The sequence below is a fragment of the Trichosurus vulpecula genome, chromosome 4, assembly GCF_011100635.1.
Source record: "Trichosurus vulpecula isolate mTriVul1 chromosome 4, mTriVul1.pri, whole genome shotgun sequence".
NCBI classification, from domain to species: domain Eukaryota; kingdom Metazoa; phylum Chordata; class Mammalia; order Diprotodontia; family Phalangeridae; genus Trichosurus; species Trichosurus vulpecula.
In genome coordinates, this window is record NC_050576.1 from 143,981,930 (window position 1) to 143,994,848 (window position 12,919).

At 40.0% G+C, this 12,919-nt stretch overlaps 1 pseudogene; it reads left to right on the forward strand.

The window, feature by feature from the left end:
- Positions 1-4,207: 4,207 nt before the first annotated feature.
- Positions 4,208-5,211, forward strand: LOC118848871 (annotated as a pseudogene).
- The last annotated feature ends 7,708 nt before the right edge of the window (positions 5,212-12,919 follow it).

Sequence of the window (12,919 nt, forward strand, 5' to 3'; positions counted from 1 at the left end):
GTCATCTTGTGCTCTCTAACTCATGGCCTTAAGGCCAAGTACCCTGAGAGGTTAAGTGATTTGCCTAAGGATGAAGCTGAACCTCTTCCTACTGCCTGCATCCATTCTGCAGTCAAGTCATATTAGCTCATTTGCTATTTCTCATATAGAATGCTCCATCTCCTATTTCTGAGTCTTTGAACTAACTTAGCCTATGTTTTCTGCTTAGAGCCCATGTAGTCCTTCAAGACTCAGGAAAAAAAAGATCTCAAGTGCCACTTTTTGTAGGAAGGACCCCTCCATCCAGAAGCACCTTCCCCTCTAAGATTACCTAGTATCTTACTATTTCTTTTATATTGTATTTATCTATATATTTATATATTGTCTTCCCCATTAGCATGTAAAGGGGCAGCTAGTTGGCAGAATGGATACAGTGCCAAGCATGTGGTCAGAAACATTCATCTTCCCAATGTCAAACTTGGCCTCAGACACTTATTAGCCCAGAGACCCTGGGAAAGTAATTTAACCCTGTTTGCCTCAGTTTCCTCACCTATAGAAAGAGCTAGAGAAAGATATGGTAAACTACTCCAGTATCTTTGCCAAGAGAACCCCAAATGGGGTCACAAAGAGTTGGCCAGGACTGAAAACTACTAAACAACTGGCATGTAAGCTCTTTAAGGCAGGGACCATTAAGCTTTTGTTTTGTATCCCTAGAGCATAATATTCTAGTACATAATACATAATACTTTGTGTCCGGCACAAAGGAGCCATGGAAAAAATACATGTTGACTATTCATGGACTATTTATATAACCTCTCAATACTTTTCCCCTTCTCCCAAGACAGTTCTCTAAGACCTAAGACTTAAATTAAAGGGAAAGTGCAGATCCAAATTGGTATAAGATGCCCCTAATCTGGAGCTTCCTACCTCACAGACCAATGAATTCACAGGTTCAATCCCACTCCCCTCCCCCAAAAAAGAAACCTATTTAAGTACAAAGTATTCTTGAATAGTCATTTTGGTGTATCATTACTATAGATTTTAATAACCAATAATGCAGAAGCCAAAACTATTTATAGTTTTCATGGATGAGGAGCACGGATCAATTTATATAAACAGGCAATTCTTCTATCCCTTAAGTATAATTACTATTCTTTAATTTCTATTCATTTCATCTTGTCAAGAGCATTTAAAATGTTTATTATTCTTGTGTTTTGCAGTTTATAAAAGTTAATCAGGCTCACGTGATAATTTAAGACCAAACAGGTGATTATACAGAACATATTCAACATATCTGTTACACAAGGCTATGAAAAGTATATAATGAAACTTTAGAAGGTTTAATATGCTATTAATTCTTACTCATGGAGGGGAAAAAGACTTTGAAAGGAATACAATTTTACCATCACGAAAATTATATCAGGAAAGATAAAGAATTTGCCCAGGAGAACGCAAAAGGTCAAAGACGACTCTTGCTTCTATCGTGTCATCTTTCATTGAGTACAACTATCTTCCACTATAAAGCAATATTTAGATAGACCAATAGACAACTGAAAGATAGACCAATAGAGAGGATATAGATGGATCTCACATAATATAGAGATCTTGTATCTTTATATGTATGTGTGTGTATATGTAAACCAATCAGGTTAACTTGCTTTATTTTATGTTGTCCTTCAAAAAACTTGCTATCACACAATCTTCAAAAAACCACAGAATGTTCCATTTGTAAGGAACCTCAATGAGTATCTCATCAAAACTATACCAGAAAAGGAAACCCACTAGAGTCTTCCTACTACTGAATTATATAATTGCCTATTCATGTTACGGTCTCCTCTGGAGGTCCTTGACCGGCAAGGACCTGTCTCTGTACGCAATGAATGAGGCAGGAGTCAAGGTAGAAGCAACTCCAATTTATTGGGGGAAATCATCCCTTCTTATAGGGCTGGCAATGTGTGAGCATAAGCAGGGGGTCAATGGTTATGAGGATGACAGCATGGGAAGGAACAGAAATGTTTCAGTTTGGGTATCTGCATGGGCATGGGAATAATCAGGAATGTTGCAAGATAGTCAGCACCTCCGTATCAGAGCTACATGAGCTATGTGAGACACGAGGCAGGATGTCCCCATAAAGTATCAAAGATGTCCTAGTAAAGTAACAAGGCACTGCATTAGGTCATGGTTTAGAAGCATTAGGCAATGGCCAACTGGGTCTCTCCTACCAGGCTCGCGTTTCCCTGATGGACAGGCTCTGCCTGCATGTGTAGGAAGACTATAGGGGCTTCCCAAGGGCGGAGGCCCTTCCTCCAGGCGCCATGTTGTTCCACTCCTACTAAGCCAGTCTGGTTTACCCAGGAGACAGGCCCAGTGCTAGTGGTCCCAACAGCCCCGGGGTCGGCACCAACCCCTTACATATTCAGTTAAGGCAGAGCCCTGGAAAAAAAAAAAACTAGAATCAAGGGATAGAAACACATAACTCTGCTCTGCTATATACTACCTGAATGACCAGGTAAGATCACTTAGTCTCTCTGGGCTTCAATTTCCTCATATGTAAAATGAGGGAGAAGGATTGGGTCTCTTCTAGTGAGGAAGTCCTATAATTGTATGAAATGATTACAGCTATCCTTTCCACATCAGGACTTTCTCCATCATGGTTTTGATATATCATGGATCAACGTAAAAAATTTAAATGGGAATTTGGGGGGGAGTTTTGTGAAAGCCACAGACAACATACAAAGGCCAGCAGATGACATAGAGCCTATGACCAAATACTTATGCCAAATTTTACAGTGAGGTACTATAAACACTCCATAAAAGACAAAGAAAAAACTCAGACTACTTCTTTGGAAGAAATTTTATGTGGATATTCCAGACTGTGGGGGGTGCTGCATCACTGACGCCCCTCCACAATGCGGAAGGGACAAGGCAGAGGAGAAAATAGTGTTTTGTGAAGAGCATTAGGCCATGAGTCAGAAGGTTTTGGTTTTAATTCTGTTACTTGTAAGCTGTGATTATCTCCGACTGATGGTGAATATATCTTGTTTGTACATTGCTGTTCATGTGAGAGTACCTGGAATTAATGTCTATTTTCTATAAGTTACCCATGTTAGGCCCTTAATCTTAGTGCCCTAAGCCAACCAAGTTGCAGGAAAGCTTCCTTATCTTTTAGGGAATGTACTAGCCTGGCCTATGTTGTAGGGAACCCTTGTGGATATAACCACAACTAGTATTTTCATAAATTATAAGCAATTATGAGCCTTTCCTGCCCAGTGGTCATGATACCAAGGAGAATGGAATAGGAGCAAAAGAGAGGCCAGGAAAAGAAAAATGCAATAAGACAATTTGAGAGGCACTCTCAGACGGGGTTTGAGAAAAGGGTATTGTAAAGCAATCAGTGAACGGGAAGATCTTCCCCGCCCATTTGAGTGGGCTTCAGGGGCCAGGCTCTCAGGGTCCTGGGGGGAGTGGCTAGGACTGGAGTCAAGGGTAGGTGCCTAAGTTCTGGTCCACGTGATGACATGAAGCCTGTGGTGGGGGTAGCTTGCTGAATGGTTGGAGCAGAGCTAAGAGGCAGTTGGTAAGAGCAGTTGGGAGCAGAAGGAGAGAGGAAGCAGTCTGCTAGCTGGAACACAGCTTGGAGATTGCAGCAGAAGCAGAGGCAACAGCGGCAGGAGCTACAAAAAAGCAGCACTGACCCTCATGGAGACCCAGAGACTGCTGAGCCGGGGCTTGAGGCCAGTGGGTAGTCTTCTTGCTGGAGGACATTGGAGGGGAAGCACCAGTATGGCTTGGCTTGCTGACATAGTGTTTTTCTGTGGCCTCCTGGTCACTATTGTGAGATGGACATACTGGTTTTAGAAAGTTCTTGCCAGGATGTCGAATTGGGCACACTGGTGTGTGGGTCTGCTACTTTTGAGTTTCAATAAATGCTTTAACTCCTCTGCCTTCTACTTAGAGAATTCCTTATATCCTGCAATTCTGGACCATTCAGGCATATTCATGGTTATCTTTGAAGTAATGAATTCTGCCTTAATGATATAGGTACCTAGAAGAAATGGTGCTTTAATCAAGTTGAGAAGAAGAATTGTAGAATGTTCAAGCTGACAGAACCTAAGAGATCATCTGATTTAATTCCCATATTCAAAAAGATTAGGAAACCGATGCTCAGGGAGTTTGAGCGATTTATTAAAGATAACATAAGAAACAATTCTCTCGAGACACGGGCAAGATGACGTCCACGGCTGCGAACGGGGCTAGCGGGAGCAGCAGGATGGAGGTGGATGCTGCAGTGCTCCCCAGCATCATGGCCTCTGGCATGACCAGCAGCATGTCCATGGCCCTGTATCCCCTCATCATCCTCAACATCTCCAACCACTAGATCCGCATGCACTCGCAGGAGGGACAGCCTGTGCAGGTGATTGGGGCGTTGATTGGGAAACAGGAGGGACAGAACATTGAGGTGATGAATTCGTTCGAGCTGCTGTCCCACATGGTGGAGGAGAAGATCATCATTGACAAGAAGTATTACTACCCCAAGGGGGAGCAGTTTAAGCAGGTATTCAAGGAACTGGAGTTTCTAGGTTGGTGTACCACAGGGGTCCGCCAGATCCCTCTGACGTCCACATCCACAAGCAGGTGTGTGAGATCTGTTCCTGAAGCTAAATCCCAGGACCAAGCACATCGATCTGCCAGTCAGTGCTTTTGAGTCTGCCATCGACATCATCAATGGACAGGTAACAATGCTATTTGCTGAACTGACCTATGCCCTAGCCACAGAGGAGGCCGAGAGGATTGGTGTAGATCGTGTGGCTCGAATGGCAGCTGCAGGTAGTGGAGAGAACTCTGCTGTGGCAGAGCACTTAGTAGCCCAGCATAGTGCCATCAAGATGCTGCACAGTCGGGTCAAGCTTATCTTAGAATACGTCAAGTCTTCTGAAGCAGGGGAGATTCCTTTTAATCATGAATTCTGCATGAAGCCTATGCTCTGTGTCATTGCCTCCCTGTGCTCAGCACAGATAAGCTCAAGACAGACTTTTACGATCAATGTAATGATGTTAGGCTCATGGCCTACCTTGGCACCATCACCAAAACATGAGACACAATGAACCAGTTTGTAAATAAGTTCAACGTCCTGTATGATCGCCAGGGCATCAGCAGATGAATGCGAGGACTTTTCTTCTAGAAGGGGGCAACCTTTCCCTCACAGTAAGTGAGGGCAAAGGGCTGAGATCTGCTTCACTGTGGAAAACAACTGCCCCAGAGGCAGGAAAGTGGCTTATTTCCCCTTTAGAGAAGCCCTCAAGCCTGCATAGGTTCCCTCCACCTAAATTGTTAATAAATGGGGAATAGCTCCCCTCCCATGAAAAAAAAAGAAGCAATTCTCTCAAGGTCTTGCAACTAAACTCTATGGAAGCATTTTTGTAGCCTTCTTTTGTAGTTTCTCTGGAAATCCTTCTAAATAGTATTTATCTCAAAAGCCCTTTCCAAAATCTTTGGAAATATTTTCAAAAGGTGGGTCAAGAAAAAAAAATGGCTTTTCTTAGGAAAATGTATTAAGTTTCGTACCTAAAGGCAGAGTAACTCAGGTCTGGTAGACCTCATTGCATCCCCACTCACAGGAAATAATTGGTAAGTATCAGTGAAAAGGGGGAAATCTCTTTGTTTAACTCCAGTAGTGATGGGAGTAGTCCAGGAGGGAATGGGTAGTTGATTTGGTTACTCAACAAATTTTGGAATGTTAATAATAAATGCACTATGTATCTCTCCTTGTTCAAAATTCCCCTAAATGTTAATTGAAATCTTCTTGGGGTAGAGAGGAGAACATGGAGGACTCTCTCAAAGCTAGGATCACATACTTTCAAGTAAATGGATCTAAATCACAATAACCCTATTATCCAATTTTTCTTCTTTTGTGGGAAGGGGCAATCTTTGATTTCAAGAGTCTCTAGGGAACTCCTGGTTAAAAAAAGACTCCTCCATCCATGCATATCAGCAACTATTCTAAAAGTTGTAATCTTAGAGAGTTGCCAGGAACACTGAGAAGTTAAATATCTTGAACAGGGCAATGGACTCAGTATGTGTCATAGTAGAACTTGAACCAAAATCTTCCAGACTGCAAAGGCTGCTCTCTAACCACTCCACCACTCCACTCCTATAGTCCCAAATAGTCTAGCATGATTACTATCACACTACTTTTCTTATAATTACTCTATTATCCTATATAAGATATTTATGTTCACCATGAATCTAATTTGTCTCCCATATGAGACTGTCTGGCAGCTAGTTGGCACAATGGATAGAGCACTGAGTTTGGAACCAGGAAGATTTATTTTCATGAGCTGAAATCCGGCCCCGGACGCTTACTAGCTCTGTGACCTTGGGCGAGCCATTTAACTCTGTTTGCCTCAGTTTCCTCATCTATAAAATGAGCTGGAGAAAGAAATGGCAAACCACTCCAGTATTTTTGCCAAGAATGGGTTCACAAAGAGTAAAACACGACTGAAACGACTCAACAACAACAAAAATGGAACTATCACTAAGCACAGAAAGATTCCTCAAAGATGATGAGGTCTTCCAGATGTTCCTGTTTTCAGATAATATTATGATACTGAAGCTCAATGCAGAGCTTCCTGAGTAACTCAAGCCTTCAACTGTTTCTCGTTGCCTATAGGATAAAGTCCAAATTCCATGGTCTGGGCTTAACCTACCTTTAAAAGCTTATCCAATACCATTGCTCTCACCATAAACTCCAGCTAAATTGGAATTCTTCCTGTGCAAGTTTCTTAGTTATGCTTGTAATCACTTTGTCCCTCTTGCTTGGAATCCCTTCCTCCCATCTCTGTAATCCTTCAGGGCTCTGTCCAAATACTCTCTCATCCATGAAGCAGTTCTTGATTTTCCCTTAGCTAGAAAGAATCTCTCCAATGCTAATGTATTTTTTTCCAAAGCATTTTAATGCCTTTTCTTACCACAGTCCACTTTGAGTGATACTACATTGTATGCACATCCCAAGTCTCCTAACATACTATAAATTTGATAAGGGCAATGACTATGTCATATATGCTTTGCACAAAGAAGCCACCCAAAAAATATTTTTGAACTGAATTAAATGCACCCACCCCTACTTATGCATATTTTCTACATTATTCTGCCTGTTGGATAAAAATGGCATTGGGTGATTTGTTTAGAAAATTAAAAGTCTTAGTTTGGGGAAAAGCTATAAAGAATGTTAAGAATCATTTTTATGCACAAGACTATATAACTGAAGTTGTAGTGAATATATTATCAGTTTGATGTTCTTTTCTCACTTTTTATTACCCAACTGCAATTAGATCCATTTATGTCATGTTGCCACTAGTGACATCTCATTTTGTTGGAGTTGTCAGAAAATATCCCCAGTGGTAAAATTAGTGAATAGCTTAACATTCAGATTACCTTATCAATATTCCTTACTTACACTCATTTGAAGTAGTTTATTAAGTTTACCCTCAGGATAAGCCTAGAGTTGAAATAGCATTTTGCAAATGACCTAATTGCTTTTTTAAAAATCTATTTTTTTACAAATATGATTTAGTGACTAGAAAATTGGATGTAAATAAGGTCACAAGTTTTAGTAATGGCCAGAGCTCAGTTCTGCCATTTAACTACAGAAGAGCTGCTCCCTCTTTCAGAAATATCTTATCTTCCTGTTTAAAATGAATATGCTTCATTTCATAGCTCTAATAAATCTGCTGGTTCATTTTTTCTGATAGCAAAAAAAAAAAACAACCCTTAAAACAAAATGGGTACCCATAGATCGGGGAATGGTGGGAAAACTGTTGTATGTCGATGTTTATGGAATATTATTGTAACATAAGAAATGGCAGATAGGGAATACAACTAAACATAGAAGACTTATGTGAATTGATCCACAGTTAAGTAAACAAAACTGGGAGAAAAATATACATGATCAATCAACCAATAAGCTTTTAGTAAGTTCTTAATATATATCAAACATGTTGCTTGACAAAGTATAAAAAGCAAAAAACCAGTCCCTGATTTCAAGGAACATATGCTCTAATGACTAGAATAATGTAAAGAAAAAACACTTTCTAAAGAAGCTTAATGCTAAGTAATTATAATTATCAATCTTGGCCCCACAGAAAAAAATGAGATAATACACATTCCTTCTTTTCCAAGAGAGGTGGAATTCTAAAGCATGTTGTATATGTTCTTAAACACAATGACTGGGCTGATTTTGCTTAACTTTTCTTTGTTATAAGGGAAGGCTCATGAGGATATCCGAAAAATTACTATGCTGTAAAAATATAAGGCAAAATAAAATTATAAAACAATTACATCATTCTTATCATCATCATCATCATCATCATCATCATCATCCTAAGAATCACAGAAATGGTCAAGGAAGCAAAATCACAGGATTGGCCTTACTGGAAACTGTCATGGTGATCAGCTTAACAAAGTACCTTGAACCACAAGAAGGCTAGGTATACTAGAAAAAATGAGAAATACCAGTAGCCCACCTTGTGGAAATCCTTCAGCACAGTTAGCATTAACCATAAAAAATGGGTAAACCACAATGTCCACCTGAAACAGACTAAAAAAAATGAACACTTTCATTATACATCAGTATCATTACATCATAACAAAACTAGAAACAGATCTTACTTTAAAAGCTATTAGAATTACAGACAACTCAATGATCATCCATGATTCCAGAGGATCAATGATAAAACAAGTTATCCATCACCTGACCAAAAGGTGATGGATTCAGAGTGAAAAGGATGACCTATATTGTTTTGAACATGGCCAATGAAGGAATTTGACATTTTTTACTATATAGATTTGTTACAGGGATTTTTTTTCTTTTTTTCCCCTAATGGAGTGAGGAGTAGGAGGGAGAGAAAATAGATTTGTTAATTTTTTTAAAAAATGTATATGTATATCCAAAATGGTGAGAGGATATAAACAGTTTGACAATGAACTATTTTTAAAAGGTAATTGAGGCTTAACATGGTTAGCATAGTCGCATAACCAGCAATTGTTATAGGTGAGTTTTGAACTGATAATCATTCAATATCAATTTAGTAACTTCAAAGGGCCAGAGCCTGAACTAATAATCAACCAGAAGAACCTGGAACTAAGCCTCTTTGTTCTCTGAGTTTACTCAGAGAATACCTCTTCCTATGTCAACAAAGCCACATCAAGCTGACTTAAGAGCATTCCTTCCTCTGTGAGACCCTTAACCCAAGACACTATCTTGAATAATGGGACTTTTTCTTATCTTAATATTTTATGGACATATACTATGTTATGGCATGTTAATGGTAAATTAAACACAGAGATCCTGTGTTGTAATTTCAATTGATACTTTGTCAACTCTCATCTTACTGTATTTATAATCTATTCAGTTAAGAAAAGTCCTTTTCTTATATCATGGTTAAACATATACGGGGATCATAAAATTGAGTAACACAGACATGCTGAGTTGGGACTAAAAATGTATTTAAACCTTCTCTTTCTTTTGTTCAGACAGTCAGAACTTAAGCTCTGGCTCCTTGTATGTACAAGTAAGCTAGCTTCACTGGCTTTAAGGGAATAAACATTATGAATTTACATATCGCCTAGCTTGTTTGCCTCCTTTAATCAAACTTTCAGGTTGACAGAACTCACCCTATTCTGATATTGTGGGCCTTAGAATTGATAAGATTGGGGGGCGGGGCCGGTACAGAGGGAGGAACTCTTGATAGAATGGAGGGGGGAACTCTTTCAACAACTCTTATCTGTGCCCATCCAGGAGAAAAATATGTTCCTCCAAAAGGCAAGCAAGTTCCAATTTAAGGCATGTTAAGACTAGGTGGGGCCTAGGGACAATATAGGTATATGAGCCCTAGTAGAAAAAGAAAAAAACTGGGGAGGTTCTTGTTGGCTTTCTCCCTCCATATGTGATTATATTAAACAATCCCTGGGCAGGCAAGGAAGCACATAGCTTGAAAACACTGATGGAGGGGATAATTGTCTGGGACCCCAAGGACAAAATATTTTGCTTCCTTAGGGCTCAATATATGATTAGCAGGCAGGCCTCTAGGCAATTCTCAATCTACCAAAATAAGCATTTGAAGGCCCCTGATTGCTACATAACAAAACCACCAGAGCAAGGCGACATTAACATAGGTCCTGATTGTCAATTAGTATTTTGAGAAGTTGCCATCTAATTTCCTATGACAAGCTGAAATGCCTGAGCCTATCCTTTCTGAAGAACCGTGCTGGGTGAAGAATTTAATCTGTGGGTGTAGTCGGTGATTCTAGTATCTGAAATCAGTGGTGTGTGTGGTACCTAGCATATGAACGTGCTCTGAATTCCTAAACTTCCCTTTCTCTCAAGGTAGAAGGAGCATCTATTCTAATCTGAAGTCTTCTTTTGTAGCAAAGTTTGATTAAGCACCTACTGTGTATGAAATTAGGCCCTGGAAATAAGGAATACTCTTTCTTTCTCAGTCCCTTTTTTTTCCTCTTTTATGCTTTCTCCCCAGATAATCTTCCTCATTTCCCAGGTTTTAATCATCACTTCCATGCAGTTGATTCCTGTAGGTCCATCCTTTTCAGGTGACTCATGTCAGCAACATTCTACTAGAATGGACACACACAGCAATGTCCTTGTTGCTAAATCAAAATCAACATATTCAAAATACAGTTTATCTTTGCCCCCAATTCTGGCCCTTCTAGTTTCCCTGTTTCCCATAGTTCACCACTCCCTAAGGCTTCCCTGTGCAGAACCTTGATGATGTGCTTCAGTCTTCCCTCATACTACTCCTTTCTATATATTTTATCCTTCAATCAAATTAATCACCAGCCACTGTACAAATCAGCTGGTTTAGTGAACCTGAGTTGATGTCCAGCCTCAGACATGTCCTAGCTGTGTGACCCTGGGCAAGTCATATAACCTCTGTCTGCTTTGGTTTCCTCATGTATAAAAGGGGTTAACAGTAGCAACTACCCCCTAGGGCTGTTGTAAGAATAAGATGAGATAATGTTTGTAAAGTGTTTTGCTTTTTTCTAGGATGATCATATCCGATCCATTCTACTTCCCCTTCATCTCTCATTCTGCCTCTATTACTCTAGTTCCTTGGCATAGGTCTCTCATTAACAACATCCACCCCCGCCACCACAATAATCTCTAACAGATCTAACAATCTCTTTGTTCATCGTCAGAAATTGATGTGTTTATCAGCGGAAATGAGTATTTTAAAAGATGCATTTCCAGCCACACTCTAAAGATCATGGGACCTTTTTATCTGACTTGCTGCTGAAACCTCCTAGATGTGCTGAGAAAATAAGCTTCTGGAGAGCAAAGACTGTCAGCTTTTCTATTCTCATCCCCAAAACTTACTATCATGCTTTGCATATATTAAGCATTTAATAAATGCTTTTCACTAATCCATTCATTCATGCATCCTTTCTCCTTTCCAATTCATCCTTGAAATTGTAGCCAGAATTATCTTCCCTAGGACTGGTCATGTCAATTCTCTACTCAAAGTCCTTTAGCTATTTTTCTACAGTCTCCTTAGAGGACTACCCCCAATATATCCTGTATAAATCTTATTTGCACATAGCTGTTTGTATGTTGTCTCTTCCATTAGACTCTGAGCTCATCCAGTGTAGAGACCGTTTTTGTTGTTGTTGTTTTCCTTTTTGGCTTTCTTTGTATCTGCATCCGTAGCACAATGCCTAGCACATAGTAGGTACTTAATAAATGCTAGCTAACTAAGCAACTTGAACTCCAGGTAAAAATTCCTTGCCTAGAATTCAAGGCCCTTAAAAACTGGGTACCATTCTATCTTATGAGCCTTCCCCGACACTACTCCTTTCTATATATTTTGTCCTTGAATCAGATAAATCACCAACCACTGTACATATCATCTGGTCCAATGAACCTGAGTCAGGAAGACTTGAGTTGAAATCCAACCTCAGACATTTCCTAGCTGCATGATCCTGGGCAAGTCACTTAACCTCAGCCTGCCTTGGTTTCCTCATCTGTAAAAGGGGTTAATAGGAGCAACTACCTCCTAGGGTTGTTGTGAGAATAAGAGAATGTTTGTAAAGGGCTTTGCTTTGCAAGTCTTAAAGGGCTATAGGAATGCTACCTATTATTACTAGGATTGTTTTCCCATGCCCCTTGCTGTGAAATATGCTCTTCTATCATCTACTGCATTTCCCTACTTCTTCAGGGGGTCCACCTGCCACATTTTCCTTTCCTTTTGTGTTTCCCTAAAGGGAGTGCCTTTGAGAATATGCAAAACTTCTTAAACAAAGACCTAGTAGTAATGCAATAATACACAGATGATGATTCAGACAGTTTATGGAGATTTGTTGTCCTCAGGACAAGGGGAGCCACCTGTCCGAAGATTAGCCATACATGATAAAGTCTCAGCACACTCTTTGCTTCCTCCATCAGGGATCTCCAGGAAAACATCTTCCACATCAGCCAGAGAAGAGGTTAGAAGGAACTTGGACGAAAGGAGAGGAACGCATATTATTGAAGCCTACGTGCTGCCTGGACCAGAGATCATAATTTATGGGACTGAAATCTATCGGGCTCTGGAAGGTCTCCTGGCCTACCACATCCCACATTGCCAAGTACCTCAAATGGCCCACTATACTTGAGCTGGCTGACCCCAACATGTTTCCTTTGACTCCATGGCTGTCTTTTTGCCAAGTGCCTTGCTGCCAAACAACCAAATACTGCCACTGCCTCCAGAAAAAATATGTCAATCCACTCCCAAATGCTCCCTCCCAAGCCATCACTTCCTTCTTTGATGTTGCCTTTTAGGGTGAAGACTTCTTGAGGGCAAGGTCTATATTTGCTTTTATAATCTTAGCACTCAGCACAGTGCTTTGAAATGTAATAAATGCTTTTTCATGTATTCACTGATACATGTAT